Genomic DNA, 19962 nt, shown 5'->3' with positions numbered 1-19962 from the left:
AAACAAAATTGTGTCACTTTTATTTCTATTACAAGTAATGTAAACATCCCTTGTACTAGAAAAAAAGCATGACAGGACCTCTTAAATATGAGATGTGGGGTCAAAAAGACCTCAGATCTCATATTTACACTAAAATGCAATCAAAAAATAAAAAATAAAAAATTTGTCATTTAAAAAAAAAAAAAAGTCCCTTTTAAGAGCTATGGGCGGAAGTGACGTTTTGACTTCGCTTCCGCCCTGCAATGTTATGGAGACTGGTGGGGGCCATCTTCCCCTCACTCGTCTCCATGCCTAGCAAGGGTGCAAATCCGATCGCCTTCCACCGCTGCCGACGGCTCCGGTAAGCGGAGAAAGGGCACCGGAGCGCGGTGGGAGGGGGGGGGGATTTCAGTATATAAGCTCAGTTTACTGGTAAAAATACATGTGAAATACAAGACTTGGGTGTAAAAAGATGTCCGCTGCCGCCTTCTGACTGCAGGCTTACTGCAGACCAGTGCGGGGTGTAGCAAGATGGCTGCCGCAGTGTTGGGATGGAATGTCACTTCCGTCACCTAAACGCATAGCGCATGTGCAGTAAGTATACTGGCTTCCCCCCTGTTGTCTCCCAAGTCCCGCCTGTCAAAACGATTGTTTGCTAGTTTCCTAGTATCCTAGCAACCAATAAGGCGCTTGGAGGACTCCATTCATAGGAGGAAGTTGTCCTCCTTCAGAGCTCCTCCCCCCTCACGTGAAGTACTTCCTGCCTTCTTACTGACTACGGAAGGGGCAGGAGGGAGGGGACTTGGTGTGTGGACCGGCCGGGAGTATGAGGGGACCTGTGTGGATCGGGACATTGCTGATGATGTGAGTGAGGGTCCTGAGGGGGAAGGGTCTGCCCTGTACACAGAGGAGGGGGGAGGGGACAGGGATCACACTGAATCGGTGTACATAGCCCCCAACTGTCCCGGATTTCGAGGGACTGTCCCTCATTTGGAGCAATGACCCTCTTTCCTCCTCATTTGTCCCTCATTTTGGTCTGATCCATATAGTTGTATATAAAATGCACTATTTACCTTTCAAAAAGTGTTTCCCAGGGCTAAACCTTTCATCAGATTTCTAAATTTCTGCATTTGTAAATTCCAAAGGCCAGTATAAAGGAATAATGGGGGTAAAAAAGCACTTGTGGGTTTAACCAATCATTTTTTTTGTACAATTCTCCTTTAACCACTTCAATACCGGGCACTTAGACACCTTCCCGCCCAGGCCAATTTTCAGCTTTCTGCGCTGTCGCAATTTGAATGACAATTGCGCAGTCATGTAACACTGTACCCAAAGTGATTTTTTATCATTTTGTTCCCACAAATAGAGCTTTCTTTTGGTGGTATTTGATCACCTCTGCGTTTTTTTTTTTTTGCGCAACAAATAAAAAAAGACCTAAAATTTTGAAAAAAAACAAGTTTTTCTTTGTTTCTGTTAAAATTTTTTGTAAATAAGTACGTTTTCTTCTTCAATGACGGGCACTGATATGGCTGCACTGACGGGCACTGAGGGGCACCGATGAGGTGGCACCAATGAGGTGGCACTGATGAGGTGGCACTGACGGGCACTGATGATGGGCACTGATAGGCGGCACTGATGGGCACTGATAGGTGGCACTGATGGGCACTGATAGGTGGCACTGGTATGCGGCACTGATGGGCACTCATAGGTGGCACCGATGGGCACTCATAGGCGGCACTGAAGGGCACTCGTAGGTGGCATTGATGGGCACTCGTAGGTGGCATTGATGGGTAGTTATGGGTGGCACTGATAGTTGGCACAGATGGGCATGGATGGGCACTGATAGGTGGGCACTGATGGGCACAGATGGGCACTGACAGGTGGCACCGATGGACACTGATGGGTGGCACTGATGACACTGATTGTTTGCAGTGATGCCCCTAAGGGTGGCATTGCTGGGCATCACTGCAACATAATGGTGCCAATCAGTGCCCATTTGTGGGCACTGATTGGCACAGATTGGGCACTGACTGGGCACACTGGGCACATGTGGATGGCCATGGGGTACATACCTGGCCATCCACATGTTGCCCCTTCCCTGGTGGTCCTAGTGGCGATCCCTGGTGGTCCAGTGTGGTGATCTGAGGGGGGGGGCTGCGCTGATAAACAATCAGCACAGCCCCCCTGCCAGGAGAGCCGCCGATCGGCTCTCCTCTACTCGCGTCTGTAAGACGCGAGTGTGGAAGAGCCGATCAACTGCTCTTCCTATTGACATCGTGATCAGCCGTAATTGGACACGGCTGATCACATGGTAAAGAGCCTCCGCTGGAGGCTCTTTACCAAGATCGGTGTAGCGGTGTGTCAGACTAACGCACCGATCCACCGATCGCTGCAATGCGGGCGTGCGGAAGCATGGTATCCTGCTGGAAGTCATATGACGCCCAGTCAGGATAACTGAACCACCGCCCGGCCGTCATCTACTATGGGCCGGGCGGGAAGTGGTTAAGAGGGGGCAAGGGGTGTGTCCTATGCCTGCATACATTTGATGATAGGTGTCCCACATTCCCATCTCAGAAAGTTGCGAGGTATGGGTGCATTCTAGAGGGGGGAGAGAGGACATTCTCCCCCCGGGTCCTAGAACTGTACACTGATCTGCAACATCTCCCCATCTACAGAGATTGGGGGGGGCATCCATCACCACACCATACACAGTACCTGTATCATGTCTGCAGTCTCTGACCATCTATTGTATCATGTCTGCAGTCTCTGATCATCTCTTATATCATGTCTGCAGTCCCTGACCATCTCCTTTATCATGTCTGCAGTCTCTGACCATCTCTTGTATCATGTCTGCAGTCTCTGACCATCTCCTGTATCATGTCTGCAGTCTCTGACCATCTCTTGTATCATGTCTGCAGTCCCTGACCATCTCCTGTATCATGTCTGCAGTCTCTGACCATCTCTTGTATCATGTCTGCAGTCTCTGACCATCTCCTGTATCATGTCTGCAGTCTCTGACCATCTCCTGTATCATGTCTGCAGTCTCTGACCATCTACTGTATCATGTCTGCAGTCTCTGACCATCTCTTGCATTATGTCTGCAGTCTCTGACCACCTCCTGTAGTATGTCTGCAGTCTCTAACCATCTCCTGTATCATGTCTGCAGTCTCTGACCATCTCCTGTACCTTGTCTGCAGCCTCTGACCATCTCTTGTATCATGTCTGCAGTCTCTGACCATCTCCTTTATCATGTCTGCAGTCTCTGACCGTCTACTGTATCATGTCTGCAGTCTCTGACCATCTCCTGTATCATGTCTGCTGTCTCTGACCATCTCCTGTATCATGTCTGCAGTCTCTGACCATCTCTTGTATCATGTCTGCAGTCTCTGACCATCTCCTGTATCATGTCTGCAGTCTCTGACCATCTCCTGTATAATGTCTGCAGTCTCTGACCATCTCTTGTATCATGTCTGCAGTCTCTGACCATCTCCTGTATCATGTCTGCAGTCTCTAACCATCTCCTGTATCATGTCTGCAGTCTCTGACCATCTCTTGTATCATGTCTGCAGTCTCTGACCATCTCCTGTATCATGTCTGCTGTCTCTGACCATCTCCTGTATCATGTCTGCAGTCTCTGACCATCTCTTGTATCATGTCTGCTGTCTCTGACCATCTCCTGTATCATGTCTGCAGTCTCTGACCATCTCTTGTATCATGTCTGCAGTCTCTGACCATCTCTTGTATCATGTCTGCAGTCTCTGACCATCTCTTGTATCATGTCTGCAGTCTCTGACCATCTCCTGTATCATGTCTGCAGTCTCTGACCATCTCTTGTATCATGTCTGCAGTCTCTGACCATCTCCTGTATCATGTCTGCAGTTCCTGGAGGGAGCCTACAGAAGAGCCCAGAGAGGACCGTCTGGCTTAGCCCTGCATGGTGCACCTGAGAGGAGGTCAGTGACAGCGCTACAAGACCAGTCTGGGGGGAGGGGTGGCACTGATGTAAGGGGGGAGTGAATACAGTAAGGTAAGGGGGACTGATATAAAGGTTCCCCCTTATATTAGTAACCCCCCCTTACCTTAGTGCATTCACTCTGCAGAGGTGTTCTGTGGTCACCAGAGTCCCCCCCACATTAGAGTTCCCATTATAAATGCAAGTTGGAACTCTGTGGTCAATAATGTAAAGGGGAAGTCAGTGGACTCTGATATAAGGTGATCTCTGGAGCCCCCCTTACATCAGAGTTTCCCTTTACACCAAAGTTTGCAGCATTCGCCCTTACATCACAGTTCCCCTTGTACTGTAAGGGGGAACTCTGTGCTGGCTGGGTTATATTAACCTGACCTTCATGTAAATAGGGAAATGATACTGACACCAATGATGGGGCACTATTCCTCCCACTGATACCAATGATGGGGCACTATTCCTCCCACTGATACCAATGATGGGGCACTATTCCTCCCACTGATACCAATGATGGGGCACTATTCCTCCCACTGATACCAATGATGGGGCACTATTCCTCCGACTGATACCAATGATGGGGCACTATTCCTCCCGCTGACACCAATGATGGGGCACTATTGCTCCCTCTGACACCAATGATGGGGCAATATTTCCCACACTGACACCAATGATGGGGCACTATTCCCCCCACTGACACCAATGATGGGGCAATATTACTCCCGCTGACACCAATGATGGGGCACTATTCCTCCCACTGACACCAATGATGTGGCACTATTCCTCCGACTGATACCAATGATGGGGCACTATTGCTCCCACTGACACCAATGATGGGGCACTATTCCTCCCACCGATACCAATGATTGGGCACTATTCCTCCCACTGACACCAATGATGGGGCACTATTCCTCCGACCGATACCAATGATGGGGCACCATTCCTCCCACTGATACCAATAATGGGGCACTATTCCTCCCACTGACACCAATGATGTGGCACTATTCCTCCGACTGATACCAATGATGGGGCACTATTGCTCCCTCTGACACCAATGATGGGGCAATATTTCCCACACTGACACCAATGATGGGGCATTATTCCTCCCACTGACACCAATGATGGGGCAATATTTCCCACACTGACACCAATGATGGGGCACTATTCCTCCCGCTGATACCAATGATGGGGCACTATTTCTCCCACTGATACCAATGATGGGGCACTATTCCTCCCATTGATACCAGTGATGGGGCACTATTCCTCCCACTGATAACAATGATGGGGCACTATTCCTCCCACTGATAACAATGATGGGGCACTATTCCTCCCACTGATACCAATGATGGGGCACTATTCCTCCCACTAATACCAATGATGGGGCACTATTCCTCCCACTGATACCAATGATGGGGCACTATTCCTCCCATTGATACCAGTGATGGGGCACTATTCCTCCCACTGATACCAATGATGGGGCACTATTCCTCCCACTAATACCAATGATGGGGCACTATTCCTCCCACTGATACCAATGATGGGGCACTATTCCTCCCACTAATACCAATGATGGGGCACTATTCCTCCCCCTCCCACTATCCCCCCCATAGGAGACCCCTTCTTTATTGGATTATCAAAAATCGCTATTATTTATATTGTTATTACAATCCTGATATTATAATGTGAAATGTATGCTGTGGCCACTCAAATGTCAGTCAGTTCATCAGAAACTGGCCAAATGGAAATCAGAAAATTGGAAGAAGTGTATATATATATATATATATATATATATATATATATATATATATATATATATATATATATACAATGTTTGGGGGTTCTAAGTAATTTTCTAGCAAAAATACTGATTTTTAAAAACAAAAGTGCCAGAAAAGGAACTTCAATTCTATAAATTACAGGAGGATATCCAATCCTATCACTGGGACCCCCATGGATGTCCCCTCTGCCTGCACGCCCCTCTTCTACCTCCGTCCCTCACACGCCCCGCCCCTTCCTGTCAACCAAACACCAAGCTCCGCCCCTTCCTGTCAATCAAACCCCCAGCCGCCCCTTTCCCACCTCCTCCCTCTGCCAGGATCTCCTCTCTCAGTATCCACCCTCTGGCCACCTTCCTGCGAACCCCAGGTGCGGGGGGCGTGGCCACCATTTAGAGGCTCATTCACATGGGTGGAAACTGTTTGGGAGGGGAAACCATCACCTCCTATATATATATATATACATATATATATTACTATTATAGTATTATTATAATCTATGGGTTGGTGCTTCTGTCCATCCATCCCTGAGATTAACACAGCTCCGCCATATAGCACACAGAACCCCATCACACAGACAGGGACCCCTACCTTAGAGGTTCATTCACATGGGAGGAAAGTGTTCAGGATAGGGGGATGGGGGGGTACCACCTCCTCCGATTATTATATAAATATTACTATTTTATTATTATATTTTATGGATTGGTGTTTGTCCATCCAGTCCTGAGATTTACACAGCTCCGCCATGTAGCACACAGAACTCCATCACTCAGACAGGGGCCACCACCTTCACACAGATAATAGGGCGCTCAGGAGGGGAAACCACCATCCTCCTATTACTATATATATATTATATGGATTGGTGTTTCTGTCCATGCAGTCCTGAGATTTACACAGCTCTGTCATGTAGCACACACAGAACACCATTACACAGACAGGGGCCACCGCTTAGAGGCTCATTCACAAGGGTGTTTGGGAGGGGAAACCATCCCCTTCTATTATATATATTATCATTGGTGTTTCTGCCCATCCAGTCCTGAGATTTACATTATTTTTTCTTCGTTTCGGTTATAAAATTCAGCAAATGAGTCATTTTTCTTCATAAATTGTGGCCAAACTTTATACTGCTACATATCTTTGGTAAAAAATAATCCAAATCAGTGTATATTATTTGGTCTTTGTGAAAGTTATAGGGCAGTGATGGAGAACCTTGGCACCCCCAGATGTTTTGGAACTACATTTCCCATGATGCTCAACTACACTGCAGAGTGCATGAGCATCATGGGAAATGTAGTTCCAAAAGGTTGCCAAGATGCCAAGATGCCAAGGTTCGCCAATCACTGTTATAGAGTCTACAAGCTATGGTGCCAATCATTGAAAATCGATCACACCTGATGTACTGACGGACGATCTCATCTCTCGAGGCCCTAACAAGCCAGGAAAGTACAAATACCCCCAAATGACCCCTTTTTGGAAAGTAGACAGTCCAAGGTATTTAGTAAGAGGCATGGAGAGTCATCCCCCCTCCCCCCCAACGTATATTCTATGAGGCATAATGAGTCTTTTGAACGGTTCATTTTTTCCCACAATTCTTTGCAAAATTAAGATTTTTCTTTTCTTTTTTTTTTATTCACAAAATTGTCATATTAACCACTTGAGCCCCGGACCATTATGCTGCCTAAGGACCAGAGCACTTTTTCCAATTTGGCACTGCGTCGCTTTAACTGCTAATTGCGCGGTCATGCAATGCTGTACCCAAACGAAATTTCCGTCCTTTTCTTCCCACAAATAGAGCTTTCTTTTGATGGTATTTGATCACCTCTGCAGTTTTTATTTTTTGCGCTATAAACGGAAAAAGACCGAAAATTTTGAAAAAAAATGATATTTTCTACTTTTTGTTATAAAAAAAATCCAATAAACTCAATTTTAGTCATACATTTAGGCCAAAATGTATTCGGCCACATGTCTTTGGTAAAAAAAATGTCAATAAGCATATATTTATTGGTTTGCGCAAAAGTTATAGCGCCTACAAACTAGGGTACATTTTCTGGAATTTACACAGCTTTTAGTTTATGACTGCCTATGTCATTTCTTGAGGTGCTAAAATGGCAGGGCAGTACAAAACCCCCACAAATGACCCCATTTTGGAAAGTAGACACCCCAAGGAAATTGCTGAGAGGCATGTTGAGCCCATTGAATATTTATTTTTTTTTGTCCCAAGTGATTGAATAATGACAAAAAAAAAAAAAAAAAAAATTTACAAAAAGTTGTCACTAAATGATATATTGCTCACACAGGCCATGGGCCTATGTGGAATTGCACCCCAAAATACATTCAGCTGCTTCTCCTGAGTATGGGGATACCACATGTGTGGGACTTTTTGGGAGCCTAGCCGCGTACGGGGCCCCGAAAACCAATCACCGCCTTCAGCGTTTTTAAGGGCGTGAATTTTTGATTTTACTCTTCACTGCCTATCACAGTTTCGGAGGCCATGGAATGCCCAGGTGGCACAAAACCCCCCCAAATGACCCCATTTTGGAAAGTAGCCACCCCAAGCTATTTGCTGAGAGGCATGGTGAGTATTTTGCAGCTCTCATTTGTTTTTGAAAATGAAGAAAGACAAGAAAAAACTTTTTTTTTTTTCTTTTTTCAAATTTCAAAACTTTGTGACAAAAAGTGAGGTCTGCAAAATACTCACTATACCTCTCATCAAATAGCTTGGAGTGTCTATTTTCCAAAATGGGGTCATTTGGGGGGGGTTTGTGCCACCTGGGCATTCCATGGCCTCCGAAACGGTGATAGGCAGTGAAGAGTAAAATCAAAAATTCACGTCCTTAGAAAGCCTGAAGGCGGTGATTGGTTTTCGGGGTCCCGTACGCGGCTAGGCTCCCAAAAAGTCTCACACATGTGGTATCCCCGTACTCAGGAGAAGCAGCAGAATGTATTTTGGGGTGTAATTTCACATATTCCCATGGCATGTTTGAGCAATATATCATTTAGTGACAACTTTGTGCAAAAAAAAAAAAAAAAAAATGTGTCTCTTTCCCGCAACTTGTGTCGCAATATAAAATATTCCATGGACTCGACATGACTCTCAGCAAATAGCTTGGGGTGTCTACTTTCCAAAATGGGGTCATTTGGGGGGTTTTGAACTGTCCTGGCATTTTATGCACAACATTTAGAAGCTTATGTCACACATCACCCACTCTTCTAACCACTTGAAGACAAAGCCCTTTCTGACACTTATTGTTTACATGAAAAAGTTTTTTTTTTTTGCAACAAAATTACTTTGAACCCCCAAACATTATATATTTTTTTAAAGCAAATGCCCTACAGATTAAAATGGTGGGTGTTTCATTTTTTTTTTTCACACAGTATTTGCGCAGCGATTTTTCAAACGCATTTTTTGTGGAAAAAACACACTTTTTTAAATTTTAATGCACTAAAACACACTATATTGCCCAAATGTTTGATGAAATAAAAAAGATGATCTTAGGCCGAGTACATGGATACCAAACATGACATGCTTTACAATTGCGCACAAACGTGCAGTGGCAACAAAATAAATACATTTTTAAAAGCCTTTAAAAGCCTTTACAGGTTACCACTTTAGATTTGCAGAGGAGGTCTACTGCTAAAATTACTGCCCTCGATCTGACCTTCGCGGTGATACCTCACATGCATGGTGCAATTGCTGTTTACGTTTGACGACAGACCGTCGCTTGCGTTCGCCTTAGCGCGAGAGCAGGGGGGACAGGGGTGCTTTTTTTTTTTCTTTATTATTTTTTTGCTTTTTTATCTTATTTTTAACCTGTTCCTTTCTTTTTTTTTTTTTTTAATCATTTTTATTGTTATCTCGGGGAATGTAAATATCCCCTATGATAGCAATAGGTAGTGACAGGTACTCTTTTTTGAAAAAATTGGGGTCTATTAGACCCTAGATTTCTCCTCTGCCCTCAAAGCATCTGACCACACCAAGATCGGTTTGATAAAATGCTTCCCCAATTTCCCAATGGCGCTATTTACATCCGGTGAAATCTAAGTCATAAAATGCTCCTAGCTTCCGGTTTCTTAGGCCATAGAGATGTTTGGAGCCACTCTTGTCTCTGATCAGCTCTATGGTCAGCTGGCTGAATCACCGGCTGCATTCTCAGGTTCCCTGTTGAGACAGGAGAGCCAGAGAAAAACACGGAAGACGGTGGGGGGGCATTCCCTCCCACGGCTTGTAAAGGCAGTCTAGAGGCTAATTAGCCGCTAGGATTGCTTTTACATGAAAGCCGACCGCTGGCTGAAAAGAATGATACCAAGATGATACCTAAACCTGCAGGCATCATTCTGGTATAACCACTCAAAGTCGTGAATGGCGTACCTGAAGACAAAAAAATGGTTAACAATAAAGCACAGTAAACAGTAAAGTATAAATAATTACATACCTGAAAAACAAACATGATAAAACATAATAACAATAACAATAAAACATTGCAGAATAGAATACAGTAAAAAAAGAGCAGAACAATAGAGAGAGAATAGAGAGAGAGAACAATAAAACGACAACTATATATTTTTTTATTTTATATATATTTTTTTTTTTTACACTTTTTTTGTAACTAACTTTTATAACTGTAACCGGTTCCAGGTTCGGGTCTCTCAAAATGCGATGGCATCTTGGGAGACCCTGTGAAAGTGTAACTAGTCTGTGCAATGCTGTACCCTACGCTAATACTCAACTAGTGCATGGTAGCGTTCAAAACATTCACCAATGCAAAGACCAGGATTGTCAGGACAGGAGGGACAATAATAGCGGGTGTCACGCCTATATCCGCGCTTGCTGCAGACACGACATCTTTTTGGGGGGGTTCGCTGGGTAGGGGTACTCGGGAGGACATAAAGAAAATGCCTCTCATGCAGCCGACTGCATTTGGTTGGGGATGTGAATGGGGGAAGTACGGGCGCTGCAGAAGCGGTGGGTTCCCACTTAGGATTGGCGAATGCAGCAGGAAGGGCACTATGGGCATGACGGGCCTGTGTTTGTCTTTTTGGTGGCAGCGGGACACTACTTGTGCTTGCCACCTCACCAGCTTGAACTGCACTTATGGGACTCGCCACGTCACCAAGTGTTACTGCAGCGCTGGTTTGACTACGACCGGGGTGTACTAGGCCGCTGGTGCTTGCCAGTTCAATAAAAAGCTTCCAAAAAAAACTGTTAGCGATCGCAGGGATCAGGCCTGACTCTGCGAACGCTGCAGTTATGCGTTTAGTGTTTTGTAAGTGACAGTGATCGATCGATACTGCACTTGGGTGGGCTGGGCTGGGCCGGGTGGAGGGGCAAAACGCAGGTGCTAGCAGGTATCTGGGCTGATTCCGCTAACACTGCGTTTTTGGGAACCCTAAACTGCTGGGGACGCTAGTATAGATCTGATCGGATCAGATATTGATCCGTTCAGATACTATACCACTAAGGGAGGTGTATGCTGCGTGCGTGGGTGTTAGTGGTACTGGCGCTAACATGACGCTGCCTGGGGCCGGTGCTTGCCAGTTCACCAAAATGCTACCAAAAAAACTGTTAGCGATCGCAGGGATCAGGCCTGACTCTGCGAACGCTGCAGTTATGCGTTTAGTGCCTGGTAAGTGACAGTGATCGATCGATACTGCACTTGGGCTGGGCCGGGCAGAGGGACAAAACGCAGGTGCTAGCGGTATCTGGGCTGATCCCGCTAACACTGCGTTTTTGGGAACCCTAAACTGCTGGGGACGCTAGTATAGATCTGATCGGATCAGATATTGATCCGTACAGATACTATACCACTAAGGGAGGCGTATGCTGCGTGCGTGGGTGTTAGCGGTACTGGCGCTAATCTGACGCTGCCTGGGGCGACGCATATCACCGCCGGGCGATCGGGGGGCTAAACCTTTATTCGGTAATAAACGGCGGGTGCCCTGACACTATAAAAAATAAACGAACTAACCAGCGTCACCCGTAACGGTTATACGGTGATCAGTGGTGAAAGGGTTAACTAGGGGGCAATCAAGGGGTTAAAACATTTATTAGGTAGTATATGGGGGTCCCTGTCGCTATAAAACGCTGACGGCGAACCTAAATATTTACCTCACTAACTAGCGTCACCAGCGACACTAATACAGCGATCAGAAAAATGATCGCTTAGTGACACTGGTGACAGGGGGTGATCAAGGGGTTAAAACTTTATTAGGGGGGGTTAGGGGGGTACCCTAGACCTAAAGGGGGGTAATACTCACTGTCCCAACACTGTAACTGTCACAAACTGACACCAATGCAGTAATCAGAAAAAAAAAAAAACTGCTGGTGTCAGTTTGTGACAGGGAGGGGGGGGTGATCGGGGGGGGATCGGGGGGCGATCGGGGGGGGGATCGGGGTGTTTTGTGTGCCTGGCATGTTCTACTGTGTTGTGTAGTGTTAGTGCACTCACAGTGAAGTCTTCTCTCCTCGGCGCTGCAACGGAATACCGAGCCGAGGAGAGATGACATAATTTCCTTTGCTGCTGTTTAGCATACAGCAGCAAAGGAAGTGATCTGATTGGCCGGCGGCGATCGCGAGGGGGGGGCCACGAACGGATGGCCTCCCCCTCACCTCCGATCGCCGGGGGACAGAACGGGACCGCCTCGGGCACCGGGGGGGGTCCGATCGGACCCCCCACCCGCGGGAGGCAAATCACGTACATGTACGTGATTTTGCCTGCCCGTGCCGCCTTGCCGACGTACATCGGCGTGAGGCGGTCCTTAAGTGGTTAACAGGTTATTTCTCTCACATGGCCTGTGCATACCACAAATGACACCCCAAAATATATTCTGCTACTCCTCCTGAGTACGGGGATACCACATGTGTGAGACCTTTACACATCCTGGCCACATACAGAGGCCCAACATTCAGGGAGCACCGTTAGGTGTTCTAGGGACATAAATTACACATCTAATTTCCTGACAACCTATCACACTTTTGAAGGCCCTGGAGCATCAGGACAATGGAAACACCCACAAAATGACCCCATTTTGGAAAGAAACCCCAACGTATATTCTATGAGGCATAATGAGTCTTTTGAACATGTCATTTTTTCCCCACAAGTTTTTGGAAAATGTGGAAAGAAAATGAAAACGCATTTTTCTACGCATTTTTTTTACACATTTCTACGGCACTGATGAGCATCCACTGATAGGGTGGCACTGATGAGCACTCACTGATGGGCACTGTATTGGCACTAATGGGCACATTAGTGGCACTGACGGGGCACTGTAGAGCACAGATGTGGCACTGTAGGGCATAGATGCGCACTGATGGGGCACTGCTGGACACAGATGTGGCACTGTTGGGTACTGATGTGATGCTGATGGGACACAGATGTGCACTGATGGGGCACTGCTGGGTACTGATGTGACACTGCTGGGGCACTGTAGGGCACTGCTGGGAACAAATGTGGCACGGCTGGGTACTGATGTGGCACTAATGGGGCACAGATGGGTGTTGATGGGGCACTGCTTGGGTACTGATCTGGCACTGCTAGGTACTGATGTGGCACTGCTGGGGCACAGGTGGCACAGATGGGCACTGCTGGGTACTGATGTGGCACTGATGTGGCACAGATGGGTACTGATGTGGCACTGCTGGTTACTGATATGGCACTGATGGGGCACAGATGGGCACCCATGTGGCACTGCTGGGTATTGATGTGGCACTGAAGGACACTGCTGGGCACTGATGGGGCACTGCTGGGTACTGATGTGGCATTGATGGGGCACTGCTGGGTATTAATGTGGCACTGAAGGACACTGCTGGGCACTGATGGGGCACTGCTGGGTACTGATGTGGCACTGCTGGGCACTTGGAATACATGCAAAAAAGTCAAGCAGCATCACCCTCCTCTGCTTACATGATCGGTGTGAGGAGAGGAGAGAACCGGAAATTACGCCGGTTCGGTGACAGTGATCTCCCTGGATACGCTGGACGGAGCAATCACGTGGTAAAGGGCTGCTGGGATTGGTCCTTTACCCCGATCCCTGACGAGCTGGGTCCCGAGTATCGGCGAGCAAGGACACTCCTGTGTGTGCGGGGATCATCATTGTACGCCCTCCCAGAATTATCTGACCACGCTGTAGCCGTCATTCGGCTATGGCCCGGTCGGCAAGTGGTTAAAGTTCATGTTTGTGCAAAGGCAGGTGTCCCAATACTTTTGGTTATATAGTGTATGTGTGATTGGACAGAGGTGGGGAGAGAGGAACAGGACTACCTAGGAAGACAGGATAAAGTACATTGTACATTTTACACCCTGCAGTTAGCAGTCGAGGCAGCCATCTTGGCAATTGCGTTGGCCGGGAATCGACCCGGGTCAGCTGCTGTATAAGCAGCTATGCTCACCACTGCACCACCAACGCGAGGAATGTCTTTGGAGGGTGGGAGGAAAGAACTTATATGCAGCTCCCCCCAGCCCCCCACATACTTACCTGAGCTCGATCTTGATCCAGCGCTGTGCCTGAGAGCAGTAGCTCTCTCTCTCCTCACTGGACAGAGAGTCAGCAGTGGGAGCCAATTACAGCCAGTGAGCAGGGGGTGGGGTCGAGCCATGCTCTGTGCTTCAATGGACCGCATAGCAAGCGGCTTTCTATGGGGTGCACTGGGCAGGGGGGAGGAGCCAGGAGCGCCAGCAGGGAACCCAAAAAGGGGAGGATCGCGGCTGCTCTATGCAAAACTATTATAGAGAGCAGGCAAGAATAACATGTTTGTAAACCTCATTTTTTTTCCGTCTTACGTCAGGCCCAGGAGGAAGAGAGCGTGCCCGGGCTTCATTAGCTACTTTTATAATCCCTCCCAGCAACCTTTAGGCCACTGCAAGGGTCCCTGGGATTTGTAGTCTTAGAGTATGGGAATATATAACAGCAGATTCCAGAAGGACTATACGCCCCATAACTCACTCTGCTGGCGCACAGGTATGAGGTCACTGGCTGTCGAATAATCACGGGGCCAACAATATTCAAAACACTGGAAGGTGCGAAGCTTTCTGGATACAGTTCACATCGCTACATAGGAAGGGATAGTATTGGGGTTACAGGGAGGGTTATTCTTGGGGATATAGGAAGGGATAGTATTGGGGTTACAGGGAGGGTTACTCTTGGGGATATAGGGAGGGATAGTATTGGGGTTACAGGGAGGGTTATTCTTGGGGATATAGGAAGGGATAGTATTGGGGTTACAGGGAGGGTTATTCTTGGGGATATAGGGAGGGATAGTATTGGGGTTACAGGGAGGGTTATTCTTGGGGATATAGGGAGGGATAGTATTGGGGTTACAGGGAGGGTTACTCTTGGGGATATAGGGAGGGATAGTATTGGGGTTACAGGGAGGGTTACTCTTGGGGATATAGGAAGGGATAGTATTGGGGTTACAGGGGGGGTTATTCTTGGGGATATAGGGAGGGATAGTATTGGGGTTACAGGGAGGGTTACTCTTGGGGATATAGGAAGGGATAGTATTGGGGTTACAGGGGGGTTATTCTTGGGGATATAGGGAGGGATAGTATTGGGGTTACAGGGAGGGTTATTCTTGGGGATTAGGAAGGGATAGTATTGGGGTTACAGGGAGGGTTATTCTTGGGGATATAGGAAGGGATAGTATTGGGGTTACAGGGGGGTTATTCTTGGGGATATAGGGAGGGATAGTATTGGGGTTACAGGGAGGGTTATTCTTGGGGATATAGGAAGGGATAGTATTGGGGTTACAGGGGGGTTATTCTTGGGGATATAGGGAGGGATAGTATTGGGGTTACAGGGAGGGTTACTCTTGGGGATATAGGGAGGGATAGTATTGGGGTTACAGGGAGGGTTATTCTTGGGGATATAGGGAGGGATAGTATTGGGGTTACAGGGAGGGTTATTCTTGGTGATATAGGGAGGGATAGTATTGGGGTTACAGGGAGGGTTACTCTTGGGGATATAGGAAGGGATAGTATTGGGGTTACAGGGAGGGTTACTCTTGGGGATATAGGAAGGGATAGTATTGGCGTTACAGGGAGGGTTACTCTTGGGGATATAGGGAGGGATAGTATTGGGGTTACAGGGAGGGTTACTCTTGGGGATATAGGGAGGGATAGTATTGGGGTTACAGGGAGGGTTATTCTTGGGGATATAGGGAGGGTTAGTATTGGGGTTACAGGGAGGGTTATTCTTGGGGATATAGGGAGGGATAGTATTGGGGATACAGGGAGGGTTATTCTTGGGGATATAGGAAGGGATAGTATTGGGGTTACAGGGAGGGTTATTCTTGGGGATATAGGGAGGGATAGTATTGGGGTTGCAGGGAGGGTTATTCTTGGGGATATAGGGAGGGATAGTATTGGGGTTACAGGGAGGGTTATTCTTGGGGATATAGGGAGGGATAGTATTGGGGTTGCAGGGAGGGTTATTCTTGGGGATATAGGGAGGGATAGTATTGGGGTTACAGGGAGGGTTATTCTTCGGGATATAGGAAGGGATAGTATTGGGGTTACAGGGAGGGTTATTCTTGGGGATATAGGAAGGGCTAGTATTGGGGTTACAGGGAGGGTTATTCTTGGGGATATAGGGAGGGCTAGTATTGGGGTTACAGGGAGGGTTATTCTTGGGGATATAGGGAGGGATAGTATTGGGGTTACAGGGAGGGTTATTCTTGGGGATATAGGAAGGGATAGCATTGGGGTTACAGGGAGGGTTATTCTTGGGGATATAGGAAGGGATAGCATTGGGGTTACAGGGAGGGTTATTCTTGGGGATATAGGGAGGGATAGTATTGGGGTTACAGGGAGGGTTATTCTTGGGGATATAGGGAGGGATAGTATTGGGGTTACAGGGAGAGTTATTCTTGGGGATATAGGGAGGGATAGTATTGGGGTTACAGGGAGGATTATTCTTGGGGATATAGGGAGGGATAGTATTGGGGTTACAGGGAGGGTTATTCTTGGGGATATAGGAAGGGATAGTATTGGGGTTACAGGGAGGGTTATTCTTGGGGATATAGGGAGGGATAGTATTGGGGTTACAGGGAGGGTTATTCTTGGGGATATAGGGAGGGATAGTATTGGGGTTACAGGGAGGGTTATTCTTGGGGATATAGGGAGGGATAGTATTGGGGTTACAGGGAGGGTTATTCTTGGGGATATAGGGAGGGATAGTATTGGGGTTACAGGGAGGGTTATTCTTGGGGATATAGGGAGGGATAGTATTGGGGTTACAGGGAGGGTTATTCTTGGGGATATAGGGAGGGATAGTATTGGGGTTACAGGGAGGGTTACTCTTGGGGATATAGGGAGTGATAGTATTGGGGTTACAGGGAGGGTTATTCTTGGGGATATAGGGAGGGCTAGTATTGGGGTTACAGGGAGGGTTACTCTTGGGGATATAGGAAGGGTTAGTATTGGGGTTACAGGGAGGGTTACTCTTGGGGATATAGGGAGTGATAGTATTGGGGTTACAGGGAGGGTTATTCTTGGGGATATAGGGAGGGATAGTATTGGGGTTACAGGGAGGGTTACTCTTGGGGATATAGGGAGTGATAGTATTGGGGTTACAGGGAGGGTTATTCTTGGGGATATAGGGAGGGCTAGTATTGGGGTTACAGGGAGGGTTACTCTTGGGGATATAGGAAGGGTTAGTATTGGGGTTACAGGGAGGGTTACTCTTGGGGATATAGGGAGGGTTAGTATTGGGGTTACAGGGAGGGTTATTCTTGGGGATATAGGGAGGGATAGTATTGGGGTTATAGGGAGGGTTAGTGTTAGAGAGAGCTATATAGTATATAGTAAATACTATATAGTAAACAGCAGGCTTTTTTTCAGCCAAGTTGCTAAGGATAGCCTAGAAAATACCTGAAAATGAGCTGAGTGCTCCACCTACTGGCTGAAAATGAGAATACAAAACAATCATTTTCTTGTGCAAAAAAATATATTATTCAAAATGCTTAACAAAACACATACATAAACACATTCCTTTTGATTTAAATTTTATTCCATCAGCATTTAATTTGCACAGCAGATTTCTCCCTGGGGACACAAAGTGGTTAGCGGTCGAGGCAGCCATGTTGGCAATTGCGTTGGCCGGGAATCGAACCCGGGTCGGCTGCTGGATAAGCAGCTATGCTCACCACTGCACCACCAACGCGAGGAAAGTTTTTGAAGTGTGGGAGGAAAAAACCTGGGAATGGGGAGGTGAGGATGACGCTGGATCCCAGTGCTGCAAATATGTCTGGTCTTGTCACAGTGGCAACATATAGCAGCTTACCAATTGCTCTGTGATACGTATCATTGTTGGGTAGCAAGTTTTCTCCTTCAGTGCTCTTCCGATAGCCTGGTTCCATAGACATTTCACTTCCTTTGCATATGGAATTGTTGCAAGATTTCGCAGATTTTCTGAGAACTTCCATCTTTTTCTCTCTCTATTTGGATACCCAGATTGTAGCTAATGTCCCCAAGTTCTTTGATTTCAAAATTTTCTTTCAGCTTGTGAACTATCTGATTGTAATCCCCTTCTTGTTCAAAACAGGTTATAAATGTCATCAACATAGATAAGGATGTATATCCATCTGTCTTCTTGATTCCTGGAGTAGAGACGGGGGTCTGCTTTACTTCTTGAGTATCCCCCTTTAGTAAGTAATTTGTTCACTTTCGCATTCCACATCCTTGCAGATTGTATAAGACCGTAGATGCTCTTCTGATGTTTACACACAAGGTTGTCCCCTTTCTCAAACCCTGGTGGTCGCTCTATCTAGAGATCTTCCTTAATGTCTCCATGTCTAGGTATTTCACTTGCATGCCCTTTCTGGCTGCAATGCTAAGAAGTGCTCTGATGGTGGAGTGAAAGTTTCGTCATAATCTTCACCAAATTTCTGAGAGCAACCCTTGGCAACTAGTCTGGCTTGGTATTTGTGGATATTCCCAGGGCCAGATTTGCCACAAGGCCACCAAGGCCAGGCCTCGGAGCGGCAGTGGTGCAGGGGCGGCGCCGCTCCTGCGGCGACTTCGCGGCCACCCCCCCTTTCGGGCTGCCCGTTAAAGTCGATTAAGGGCACCGGTACCCTTAGAAAAGATGGCCGCGAGCCGCCCACTACTGCGCATGCGCCGTTCCGAAGCGGCCGGGCTTGGGAAGGCTCGTACATGCATGGCCGGGCAGCACATGCGCAGTAGCGTGATTGCGCCACCCGGCGCCATTTTTGAAAAGATCGAGAAGTAATGTCAGCGGTGCGGCGGCGGTGGAGAGAGGTGACATCTCTCATTGCCCGCACCGCTGTTCCGCCCTCCTCCATCTGATGGCAGCCAGGCAGCGTGGCAAGTGACATCAACATCTGGTGGCAGCCAGGCAGCGTGGCAAGTGACATCTCCATTTGGTGGCAGCCTGGCAAGTGACATCACCATCTGGTGGCAGGCAGCGTGGCAAGTGACATCTCCATCTGGTGGCAGCCAGGCAGCGTGGCAAGTGACATCTCCATCTGGTGGCAGCCAGGCAGCGTGGCAAGTGACATCTCCATCTGGTGGCAGGCATAGTGGCAAGTGACAAGCGATGGTGGCAAGTGACACGCTCAGGGCTCCCAATGATTCTGGTGAGTTGAACCAATTTATTTTACATTACAATGTAATGATAGAAATAATGTGTTTCAATCATCCTGACTCCTGACACCATACCAACCTTGGTGCCGGGGATGATTGAAGCACTAACACCAGCCATTGCCCTGAAAAATTGCCTGGGAGATGTATAAACCTCGAAGTGGACTTTTCCTGGCTCTCTCTGGGACGCTCTGCTACAGTGCGTATTAGTCCTGGTTTGCATTGGAATTTGTTGCTAGACATGGAAACAAACTCTTGAAGTTTCTCTGATAGTAGCTAATGTCCCCAAGTTCTTTGATTTCAAAATTTTCTTTCAGCTTGTGAACTTTCTGATTGTAATCCCCTTCTTGTTCAAAACAGGTTATAATGTCATCAACATAGATAAGGATGTATATCCATCTGTCTTCTTGATTCCTGGAGTAGAGACCCCCGTCTGCTTTACATCTTAAGAATCCCTCTTTAGTAAGTACTTTGTTCACTTTCACATTCCACATCCTTGCAGATTGTTGAAGACCGTAGATGCTCTTCTGATGTTTACACACAAGGTGCACCCACTGACACCATTGTTGGTGGTTATTATTGCGTCCAACTGACCTCTTATCCTTTACAAGCAAGGAAGCTTCCATCTTCATTTCTGTTTGATCTGCAGTTC

The 19962-nt window shown here is 47.2% G+C and overlaps 2 non-coding genes across 2 annotated transcripts; both read right to left on the bottom strand.

Annotated features, from left to right (window-relative positions):
- Positions 1-14047: 14047 nt before the first annotated feature.
- On the bottom strand, positions 14048-14118 carry TRNAY-AUA (transfer RNA tyrosine (anticodon AUA)). The gene has a single exon. It is a non-coding gene; the product is annotated as a tRNA-Tyr (tRNA).
- A 3681-nt stretch (positions 14119-17799) lies between these two features.
- On the bottom strand, positions 17800-17871 carry TRNAD-AUC (transfer RNA aspartic acid (anticodon AUC)). The gene has a single exon. It is a non-coding gene; the product is annotated as a tRNA-Asp (tRNA).
- Positions 17872-19962: the final 2091 nt, after the last annotated feature.

Source organism: Aquarana catesbeiana, linkage group LG09, assembly GCF_042186555.1.
Source record: "Aquarana catesbeiana isolate 2022-GZ linkage group LG09, ASM4218655v1, whole genome shotgun sequence".
Taxonomy (NCBI): Eukaryota; Metazoa; Chordata; class Amphibia; order Anura; family Ranidae; genus Aquarana; species Aquarana catesbeiana.
Note: the sequence above shows the minus strand (reverse complement) of the source record. Positions and strands in the feature narration are given on the sequence as shown.